This window comes from Papaver somniferum, chromosome 4, assembly GCF_003573695.1.
Source record: "Papaver somniferum cultivar HN1 chromosome 4, ASM357369v1, whole genome shotgun sequence".
Classification (NCBI taxonomy): Eukaryota; Viridiplantae; Streptophyta; class Magnoliopsida; order Ranunculales; family Papaveraceae; genus Papaver; species Papaver somniferum.
Genome location: NC_039361.1, coordinates 130,175,408 through 130,187,816, shown reverse-complemented (window position 1 = coordinate 130,187,816; position 12,409 = coordinate 130,175,408).

The following is a 12,409-nucleotide window of genomic DNA, read 5'->3' as shown; positions in this document are numbered from 1 at the left end:
GTAACCTTTGGCCCAATTCCAAAACCCTAGTTTTGGTCACGTCCAAACCGCGCCAAGGCATGCCGGCCATGCCACATGTGCCAATGGCATGCCAACCACCTTGCCGCGCCATACCATGCCGGCCTTCCCTATGCTGTTACCAAAACAAAGGCTGGAGACGATCAACGGCCATCCTTCCATCTAAGATGCAAATATTAGTCGTCCAAGGTCGTCAACCAACGCATGGTAACCTTTGGCCCAACGCCAAAACCTTTGTTTTGGCCACGCCCAAACCTCGCCAAGGCATGCCACATGTGCCAATGGCATGCCAACCACCTTGTCGCGCCATACCAAGCCGGCCTTCCCTATGCGGCTACCAAAACAAAGGCTTCAGAAGATCAACGGCCACTTTTCCATCTAAGATGCAGATCTTAGCCGTCCAAGGTTACCAGCTAACGCATGGAAACCTTTGGCCCGACGCCAAGCCCTAGTTTGGTCGTGCCCAAACAAAGCCGAACCCTAACTTTTGGCCGCGCCTAAACTAGGCCATATTAAAGCCGTACCGACCATGCTTGCATGCCACTGGCTACCAAGCGAAGGGTTGCAATAATCAACGGCTACCCTTCCTCTCAAGATGCAAAATCTCGACTGTCGAAGGTCACCACCGATCCGGCAAATCTCCAAAGCTACTTTCCGAACAACAACATGCTACATGTTTTCCACAAAAACACTCGAGACATCAACACATGTCACAAACTGGGGGATGCTCATTGGGTATTGGTTTAGCGGTTTACAGCGTGCGGCGTACACTACGCCCGTTATAAGACAGTGTCATAAGGATGAGGCGATTAGTAAATACAGGAAGTAATGGTGAAACGCTTTCTTTTATGGAACATCAATTCCAGGCGTTACCGGTTACCACCTCCTCCCATTTACTCATCTGTTTTCCATTTCTTACAAGACCAGAGTACGTTTCACTTCGACTTGTATAAATAGGTCTTACCTATTTCCACCGAACAACAAGTTCAGGTCAGGAGGATACAACACTCAGAAAATATTTGCTAGCTTTCCATCTGTTAGCTTTCCACTTTCTGATACAAGTCATGAAACAACTATTCTTCCATAATCAACTATTCTGATCTCAATACTCTCTTCGCTTCCCTCCCCAAAACCAACCCTTCTCCTTCACTTTGTGACCAAAGCAAGTCTGGAACGACCATTTCTTGGTTTAGGCCGGATTTGTACAGATTGATCTCTCGAATCTAAAGTACTCCCTTGCAGTACATTGTTTAGGGTTTAAACTCGTTTCTCACCCACACACCTGAAATTACTAAAATTAGCAGAAATCTTTTTCACCCTCAAACACATCCCTAAGACCAACCCTTCTCCTTCACTTTGTGACCGAAGCAAGACTGGAACGACCATTTCTTGGTTTTGCCCAGGATTGTACAAATTGGTATCTCGAATCTAAAGTACTCCTGTGCAGTGCATATGTTTTAGGTTTAGATTTATTTTTCATCCACACACCCAAATTTACCAAAACCAGTTGTTGATGGTGGTTTTTAGCTTAGGGTTAAAATTGTAAAACCTTACATCTGACATGACGTCACTACGACCACTAGTGCATTTACTGAATCAACCAACATGCCTACGTAAGAATTACCAGGGTAATTTTTTTTATATACGTGTGTCATGTTTCACGGCAAAACCCTTAGTATTGACCTACATCATCTTGTTACATACCAAACCCTAATTCCCACGCCACCGTGCCAAGGGAAAACCATGCCATCCACGTCTCCGCGCCAAGGCATGCAGACCATGCCAGCCGCACCACTGTGCCAACGGCAAACCATGTCAGCCACGTCTCCGCGCCAAGGCATGCCAACCACGCCAGCCACACCACCGTGCCAATGGAAAACCATGCCAGCCACGTCTCCGCGCCAAGGCATGCCAACCATGCTAGCCGCACCACCGTGTCAACGGCAAACCTTCCAGCCACGTCTCCGCGCCAAGGCATGCCAACCATGCCAGCCGCACCACCGTGCCAATTGAAAACCATGACAGCGACTTCTCCGCGCCAAGGCATGCCAACCATGCCAGAAACACCACCGTGCCAATGGCAAACAATTCCATCCACGTCTCCGCGCCAAGGCATGCCAACCATGCCAGACGCACCACCATGCCAGCCATGTCTCCGTGCCAAGGCATGCCAACCATGGAATCCGCGCCACCGTGCCAATGGAAAACCATGCCAGGCATGTCTCCACGCCAAGGCATGCCAACCATGCCAGCCGTGCCACCGTGTCAATGGCAAACCATGCCAGCCACTTCTCTTTCCAAGGCATGCCAACCATGCCAGACGTACCACCATGCCAGCCACGTCTCCGTGCCAAGGCATGCCAACCATGCCAGTCGTACCACCGTGCCAATGGCAAACCATGCCAGCCACGTCTCCGCGCCAAGGCATGCCAATCATGCCAGCCGCACCACCGTGCCAATGGCAAACCATGCCAGCCACGTCTCCGCGCCAAGGCATGCCAACAATGCAAGCCGCACCACCGTGCCAATGGAAGACCATTCCAACCACGTCTCCGCATTAAGGCATGCCAACCATGCCAGCCGCGCCACCATGCCAATGGAAAACCATGATACCATGCCAGCCCCGTCTCCGTTCCAAGGCATGCCAACCATGCCAGCCGCGCCACCGTGCCAAAGGAAAACCATGCAGGCCACGTCTCCGCGCCAAGGCATGCCAACCATGCCAGCCCCGCCACCGTTCCAATGGTAAACCATGCCAGCCACGTCTCCGCGCCAAGGCATGCCAACCATGCCACCCGCACCACCGTGCCAATGGAAAACCATGCCAGCCACGTCTCCGCGTTAAGGCATGCCAACCATGCCAGCAACACCACCGTGCCAATGGAAAACCATGCCAGCCACGTCTCCGCGCCAAGGCATGCCAACCATGCCAGTCGCACCACCGTGCCAACGGCAAACCTTCCAGCCACTTCTCTTTCCAAGGCATGCCAACCATGCCAGCCGCACCACCATGCCATCCACGTCTTCGCGCCAAGGCATGCCAACCATTCCAGTCGTACCACCGTGCCAATGGCAAACCATGCCAGCCACGTCTCCGCGCCAAGGCATGCCAATCATGCCAGCCGCACCACCGTGCCAATGTCAAACCATGCCAGCCACGTCTCCGCGCCAAGGCATGCCAACAATGCAAGCCGCACCACCGTGCCAATGGAAGACCATTCCAACCACGTCTCCGCATTAAGGCATGCCAACCATGACATCCACACCACCGTGCCAATTGAAAACCATGCCAGCCACTTATCCGCGCCAGGGCATGCCAACCATGCCAGCAACACCACTGTGCCAATGACAAACCATGCCATCCAAGTCTTCGCGCCAAGGCATGCCAACCATGCCAGACGCACCACCGTGCCAATGGCATACCATGCCAGCCACGTCTCCGCGCCAAGGCATGCCAACCATGGAAGTTGCGCCACCGTGCCAATGGAAAACCATGCCAGGCATGTATCTGCGCCAAGGCATGCCAACCATGCCAGTCGCGCCACCGTGCCAATGGAAAAACCATGCCAGCCACGTCTCTTTCCAAGGCATGCCAACCATGCCAGCCGCACCGCCGTGCCAATGGAAAACCATGCCATCCACCTCTCCGCACCAAGGCATACCAACCATGCCAGCCGCACCACCGTGCCAATGACAAACCATTCCAGCCACGTCTCCGCACCAAGGCATGCCAACCATGCCAGCCGCACCACTGTGCCAATGGCAAACCATGCCAGCCATGTCTCCACGCCAAGGCATGCCAACCATGCAAGCCGCGCCACCGTGCCAATGGAAGACCATTCGAGCCACGTCTCCGCACTAAGGCACGCCAACCATGCCAGCCGCGTCACCGTGGCAATGCAAAACCATGCCAGCCACATCTCCGCGTTAAGTCATGCCAACCATGACAGCAACGCCACCGTGCCAATGGAAAACCATGTCATCCACGTCTCCGCGACAAGGCATGCCAACCATGCCATCCGCACCACCGTGCCAACGACAAACCTGCCAGCCACGTCTCCGCGCCAAGGCATGCCAACCATGCCAGCCGCACCTCCGTGCCAATTGAAAACCATGCCAGTCACTTCTCCACGCCAGGGCATGCCAACCATGCCAGCAACACCACCGTGCCAATGGCAAACCATGCCAGCCACGTCTCCGCGCCAAGGCATGCCAACCATGCCAGACGCACCTCCGTGCCAATGGCATACCATGCCAGCCATGTCTCCGCGCCAAGGCATTCCAACCATGGAAGCTACGCCACCATGCCAATGGAAAACCATGCCAGGAATGTCTCCGCGCCAAGGCATGCCAACCATGCTAGCCACGTCTCTTTCCAAGGCATGCCAACCATGCCAGCCGCACCGTCGTGCCAATGGCAAACCATGCCAGCCACGTCTCCGCACCAAGGCATGCCAACCATGCCAGACGCACCACCGTGCCAATGGCAAACCATGCCAGCCACGTCTCCGCGCCAAGGCATGCCAACCATGCCAGCCGCACCACCGTGCCAATGGAAAAACATGCCAGCCACGTCTCCACGCCAAAGCATGTCAACCATGCAAGCTGCACCACCGTGCCAATGGAAGACCATTCCATCCACGTCTCTGCACTAAGGCACGCCAACCATGCCAGCCGTGCCACCGTGCCAATGGCAAACCATGCTATCCAAATCTTTGCGCCAAGGCATGCCAACCACGTTTCCGCGCCAAGGCATGCCAACCACGCCAGCCCCGCCACCGTTCCAATGGAAAACCATGCCAGCTACGTCTCCACGCCAAGGCGTGCCTAAACCATGCCGGCCTTTCCTTCATGGCTTCCAAATCGAAGGGTTGCAACAATGAACGACCACCCTTCCATCTGAGATGCAAATCTTAGTCGTCCAAGGTCGTCAGAAAACGCGTGGTAGCCTTTGGCCCAAATTTTGGCCGCGCCCAAACTATGCCAAAACTCTAGTTTTTGTTCGCGCCTAAACTATGCCAAAATCCTAGCTTGGCCATGCCTAAACCATGCCATACCGGCCTTTCCTTCACGGCTGCCAAAACGAAGGGTTGCAGCAATCAACGGCCACCCTTCCATCTGAGATGCAAATCTTAGCCGTCCAAGGTCGCAAGGTAACGCATGGTAGATTTTGGCCCAAATTTTGGCCGCGCTCAAACGATGCCAAAACCCTAGTTTTTGGCCGCGCCTATAGTATGCCAAAATCCTAGCTTGGCCACGCCTAAACCATGCCATACCGTCCTTTCCTTCACGGATGTCAAAACGAAGGGTTGCAACAATCAATGACCACCCTTCCATCTGAGATACAAATTTTAGCCGTCCAAGGTCGCCAGCTAACGCGTGTTTGCTTTTGGCCCAAATTTTGGCCGCGCCCGAACTATGCCAAAACCCTAGTTTTGGCCTAGCCTAAACTATGCCAAAATCCTAACTTGGCCACGCCTAAACCATGCCAGCCGCGCCACACGTTCCAATGGCATGCCGTGCAACCTTTCCGCGCCAAGGTACGCCAACCGTGCCACATGTTCCAATGGCATGACATGCAACCTTTCCGCGCCAATGCATGCCAACCATGCCGCATGTGCCAATGGCATGCCGCGCCACATCTCCGCGCCCAAAGCATACTAACCATGCCAGCGCTCCACATGTGCCAATGGCATGCCGTGCCAGCCACATCTCCGCGCCATGGCATGCCAGCCATGCCATCCTTTCCTCCACGTTGTTGGCTGCCAAAACGAAGGGTTGCGACAATCAATGGCCACCCTTCCATTTAATATGCATATATTAGCCATCCAAGGTGACCAGCTCAAGCGTGGAAACCTTTGTCCCAACGCCAAGCCCTAATTTTGGCCGCGCCCAAACTATGCCAAAACCCTAGTTCTTGGTCGCGCCTAAACTATGCCAAAATCCAAGCTTGGCCACGCCTAACCATGTTAAATCCATTCTGGCCATGCTTTCATGCTGCTGGCTACCAAACGAAGGGTTGCAATAATCAACGACTACCCTTCCTCTCAAGATGCAAATCTCGACCGTCGAGAGTCACCACCGAGCCGGTAATCCTCCCAAGCTCAACTTTCCAAACAGTAGCAACCTGCTACATTTTTTAAAAAAAAACACTCAAGACATCAACACATGTCACAAATTGGGGAAGCTTATTAGGGTATTGGTTTGTCGGTTTACAGCGAGCGGCGTACACTACGCCCGTTACAAGACAGTGTCATAAGAATGAGGCAGTTAGTAAATAACGGGAGTAATGGTGAAATGCTTTCCTTCATTATGGAACATCAATCACAGGCGTTACCGGTTACCACTTCCTCCCATTTACTCATCCGTTTCCATTTCTTACGAGATCAGAGTACGTTTCACTTCGACTTGTATAAGTAGTTCTTACCTATTACCACCGAACAACAAGTTTTGGTCAGGAGCATACAACACTCAGAAATCACCTGTTAGCTTACGCTTTCTGATACAAGTCAAGACAACTACTCTTCCAGAATCAACTATTCTGGTCTCAACACTCTATTCGTTTCCCTCCCCAAAACCAACCCTTCTCCTTCACTTTGTGACCGAAGCAAGTCTGGAACGGCCATTTCTTGGTTTAGGACGGATTTGTACAGATTGATCTCTCGAATCTAAAGTACTCCCTTGCAGTACATTGTTTAGGGTTTAGACTCGTTTCTCAACCACAACACACGAAATTACCGAAACCAGCAGAAACTGTTTTCACCCTCAAACAATTGGCGACCACAGTGGGAGATTAATCTCTCGGTTATAATATCAATTTCCAATTCCCGATTTCATTCTTCAACCCAGATTCTAAGATGGTGAAAGCAAACGACTAGCTCGGGGATCAATAGCTCAGTCACCAAGCGACTCAGTTACCAGAAGGCCCAGTTACCAGTCATAACACGACAAGGGGTTACTGGGGGACTTCCAAGATGATAGAAGCAAATGATACGCCCAGGGATCCACGACTCGATTATCAGACGACTCAGGAACGATTGGGGACTTTCCACGATCACGGCGGCGCGTCTCACAAAAATTCGGACTTACACCCGGAAGATTCATTTTTCGTCAAGAGATCCGAAAAAACCGAGTAAGTCTTGACTAGATAAAATGCATGGTTTACTACTTCAATTTTTCACGGGAATGATAAAACCGGTAGCCATGTTATGTTTCATCCCATGCTCTCTACCGACACGCAATGCTCACGGTTCCGTGGTTTTACTGGTTAGTTTGCGCCACTTGCAATCCTAACCATGACAACATTATTCTAAAACAATTCATTCCAAAATAATAATCCAAAACCCTCGTAGATAATAGTTATCTATCAATTAAGATAAAACCATAAACCAGGCGCTTTGTTTGCCTTTCAAAAAAAAAAAGGAGAGCCAACCCCTTTTATAGGCATAGCACTTTTGGAATTTGAATAAGGAAAGGATTTCCTATTTGAGCTAGTATGGAAAGAGACAACTGGGCCCGCAAGAACAAGCCTCACGGTTCCCAACAGTCCGCACCACGCCAAGCCAGCACCATGCCAAGCCAACAATCCACGCCACGCTAAACCAGCGTTGTGCCAAGCCAGCGCCGGGCCAAGCCAACAGTCCGCACCATGTCAAATCCAAGCCAGCGCCCACGCCAAGCCAGCGTCCATTCCAAGCCGATCCAGCGCTAATAGCTTGCATCCTTCCAGCGACAGCATCTTGCATCCTTCCAGCGCTAACGGCTTGCATCCTTCCAGCATTAACAACTTGCATCTTTCCAGCGCCAGCAGCTTGCATCTTTCCAGCGCCAGCAGGTTGCATCCTTCCAGCGCCTACAGCTTGCATCTTTCCAGCGCCGGCAGCTTGCATCCTTCCAACGCTAACATCTTGCATCCTTTCCAGCGCTAACAACTTGCACCCTTCCAGCGCCATCTTCTCTGCTCCACAACCAGCCAAAGCAGCGCCATCCTCACCCTCTGAAACAACGTCATAGCTCCAATACTCCGTGATCAAAACCGCGCCATCTTTGTACGATACACCTACGATCACCATAACCATAACCGCTTCCGCCACCCCAATGTTTCTTCAAGTATGACAGCTCCAACCGTCACCAGAGACGCTGCTACTCCACCATCAGGGCAAGATACTGGAAGAGATAGAAGAAGCCGACCTCCTTTTACCACCGTTGATTTGATGGAAAGACAAAAGGTTCTCGTAAGGCTCAGAAAGACGTGTTTATAACTCGGAAAGAGATACCTATTTCCTCATGACACTGACGGAGCGGCCACCATAAGAGTCACGTCAAACCAAGAGGGAGCTGACAAGGAATACTTTTAACATCCGACGCAGGCACTTCAGCAGGACGTGCGTTTATAGATGAAGGGGCTCACGTTGCTATTGAACGCCCAGTAGAAGGGAATCAGCAATCCAATTTCATCACACGTAAAGATCAGGAACGACTTCTCCAAAATCGAGGCAAAGGAAATTAAGCAACCCTCCTGAATTCACAGAGACCCTCTTCCAGTCAGGAGATGCATGATTTTTGGGGACCTCGCCCATAAAATCGTGCAGTCTATGATGAAACAGTTATGTGAGATTCTATATTTCTCCAAGGCGTAGCGTCAAGACATATTTGCATCCCTCAACCGCACTTCATCAGGAAAGAAGATGTTTCCAGCCAGAGAAGCCGTTACCAAACCCAACCTCTCCTGGAAAGCACGATTGATAGATGAAATTGGAGACTCCTAACCACTATTCACTTGAGGGATGCCTAGTTTGACAGAACGCTGAGTGACGCGGTCTCCGGCTTCAACATTGTAACCGTCAAGGCTCTGAAAGTTTCAAGGCGTCGTTTCGACTTTCTTTCCAGAAGTGGCTCCGCTTCAACGTTCTCCAGCAGCGGCTTGTTGGTATTTTTTATAGTGGTAAATAGAGTTGTCGTTCACTCGGACTTGATGAGATTGATTTTAAGAATTAATAAACTAAAATAAAATAAAAATATATACAAGATATTGTCACAAGAAGAAGAGAGTTACTGGGAATAGGATTTCGTCGAATTCATAAAAAAAGGGTTCGATTTATTTATTCTCAACAATTAAAGATCAATAAATAAAATTAACATGGACTCTAATTTTGCCAAGGTAGATTCTCAAAAGATTAGTTGTAAATCCTAAGCATGATTTATCAAAATAATTAAGCTAAGCATACTTCATCAAATTAAATGACAACCAATTAATTCAAATCATATTTCAATTAAAATTAATGCAAAATTCTTAAAAAGAATTAAATAATTTTACCCATGTATGACACTCGTCATCCTCCGTCGTCCCAGTGTTGGGGATTAGCTCATCACGTCGAAAACACACTTAAAATATTTATTCATGGCTCAAAAAGTGGTTTACAAATAATGAAAATGTGATAAAATTATTAAAGCAGTTATTTTCTTTTCTCTCCCAAAAACTCTCTATCCCGTTCTCTGACCCCCAAGCACTTCTTTTATACTCGAAAGGACCTCAAAATATCTCGAGTTAATTCCCAAAATCTTCTCTTTACTCCTATGTATATTACCGAGATTTCTTGCGTCTTCTACAGTCATACTTCATCCTAACACGCTGAATGATCGTAATAGAGTGAGTCTATCTCATGTTTACTCAGCAAAATCTCGAGAATAACTCTCGGTAAAATACTTCCCCTGTTTTGAGAATTATTTCCATCTTTATCTTGGTTAAGCGTCTGTAAGCTGCCAACTTCTCTTTTTTCGCTCCTACACGCTTATGTTGCATCTAACCACACTCCAAACAGACACATAACATGTCTTAACGTCTGCAACTCGTGAAAATCATCTTCCATAATAAGCTGCCCTGTTTTTCTTCTCCCGAATTATTTAGTCAATTACAGTCGAACCAAAGACCCAAACCAATCCTGTTAGGCCCATTCAAGTCGGCACAAAGAGTTTCAGCCGTCGAGTCACCCTAATTCTCCTCCAAAATCTTCACAGCAACAATCGGGTTTCTGGAATATTTTCCCGCCAAAGAAATAATTCAAATGGGAAGAAGAAGGTGCCCCATATCCGTATGTGGAATGTAACTAGCAGGCGTCCAACTGAGGTCCCCATTATAGATTGAGGTGCCCCTTATACAAAGCAGGGGTCCGTTTAGAAAATGTCCACCGGGATGCCTTTATCAGCTTTTCGAGCCGAATTATCCAAAAATGTTTATTTCCCAAAAATACCTACAAACACACAAAACACCAAAATAAGTACAAAATCGAGTACCAACAATACAGAAAATTGAGGACAACTTAGACACAAAAATGTGTATATCAAATACCCCCAAACTTATTATTTGCTAGTCCTCGAGAAAAACTAATCTAGAAAATAAAATGACTACACTTAGCACGTGCAGCGAGCCGTTAAACCGCTAGGTTGCCCTAGCGTCGGAGTGTTGTCTCCGGAGGGTTTACCAGAGGTGTACCCACAAAACCTTTACTCCAGACCCTAGCTATCTACGCAGAACCTTGGAGGGCACTAAAGAATCTCCTTGGTTGGCATACAATCATTGACTATAATAGGATGTACCCTGATGCGAAATTCCAATTGTTGTACACGAGTTTGCACTCAGCATACTGAAATTCATATATAAGTGACAGAGCTCTACTCAGATAGTTTCTGGACATCATAAACGGAATCAACCAATCACATGGAAAGATTAAGAAGATGGATAAATAGAAAAAAAAATATATGGTTTAAAGTGAACGGTGTTTCCCATATATGTCTGAAGGGCTCTGCTAACATGAACCTATCCTAATGGACTGAGATACCGGTATGACTAATATCAACACAACTGGAATATACAAGGGGACCAGTGGTCGATAAACCTAACTCTAGGTCAACACAACTGGCATATACAAGGGCACTAGTGGTCGACTTTATTGAATTTCTTCCGGTTGGTCTGATGGTCTGGTCTCAATTTTTTTTTTTTGTATCTCAATCACTCTATTTCACCTAGCAATGGTAAAAACTTCAATCGTGTGCCCCACCAAATCACTTAAGAAATAAAAACATAAGGGATTAGGATTCAACGAGATATGGCGAAACTACCATGTTTTTTTTTTTAATTCTAACCCCTGAGCTCTGTGCTTTTATGAATAGACTCTTTAGATGTTTCCATCTAATCAGATTGGTTCCTCAAATCCTACAACCAAGATGTTCCCATCCACTTATATTGGTTAGTGCCAACCTTAATAAGCATAAATTTCTAGGCTCTGGAGTTTATTTATTGCAACTAAAAGCTAACAAAAAGTTTCTTCCCCACCCCCAAACTTAAATCTAACATTTTCCTCAATGTTTCTAATAAAAGAGCAATACCAAAAAGTGAGGTAACATGAGGAATCAGTAAAGAGAGAAGTCGGAAAGATAATACTAAGGTGAAGAAAGAAATCAAAAAATAATATACGACATACAATCGCCTCGATGGTCAATCAAGGGTAAACAGGGTCCTCCAGATGGACCTCCTCAACATCACCTGTAGGAAAGGGTTCTAAAAAGGGTTTCAATCTCTGACCGTTAACCTTCGAAGAACTACTACCATCCGGTGTCTCGATCTCAACAGCTCCATGAGGAAAGACAGTGCGAACAATAAAAGGACCCGTCCACCGAGAACGTAACTTCCCAGGGAAAAGATGCAAGCGGGTATCATACAGAAGAACTTTTTGACCTGTAGAAAATGACTTTCTTAAAATATTCTTATCATGCACAAGTTTCATTTTGTTCTTATACTCCTTAGCACTATCGTATGCATCTCTACGAATTTCTTCCAACTCATTGAGCTGGAGTTTCCTACGGGCTCTTGCCTTGTCGAGTGAAAATTTTAGTTGCTTAACAGCCCAATATGCTCTATGTTCTAACTCAACAGGTAAGTGACATGCCTTGCCATACACAAGTCGATAAGGTGACATTCCAATGAGGGTCTTAAACGCAGTACGGTAAGCCCATAAGGCATCAGTAAGCCTAGACGACCACTCTTTCCGATTAGGATTAACTGTTTTCTCTAATATACGTTTTATCTCCCTAAACCTCTACTTGACCACTAGTATGTGGATGATACGGGGTATCTACCTTATGTGTAATACCATATTCTTCATCAAAAGCCTCAAAGGTCAATTACAAAAGTGCGACCCTCCATCACTAATTATAGCTCGCGGTGTACCAAAACGTGTAAGTATATTATTTTTCAAGAACTCAATCACAACCCTATGGTCATTGTTTTTACACGCAACCGCCTCAATCCACTTAGATACATAGTCTACAGCGACAAGGATGTAAACGTTACCAAAAGAATTAGGAAACGGACCCATAAAGTCAATACCCCACA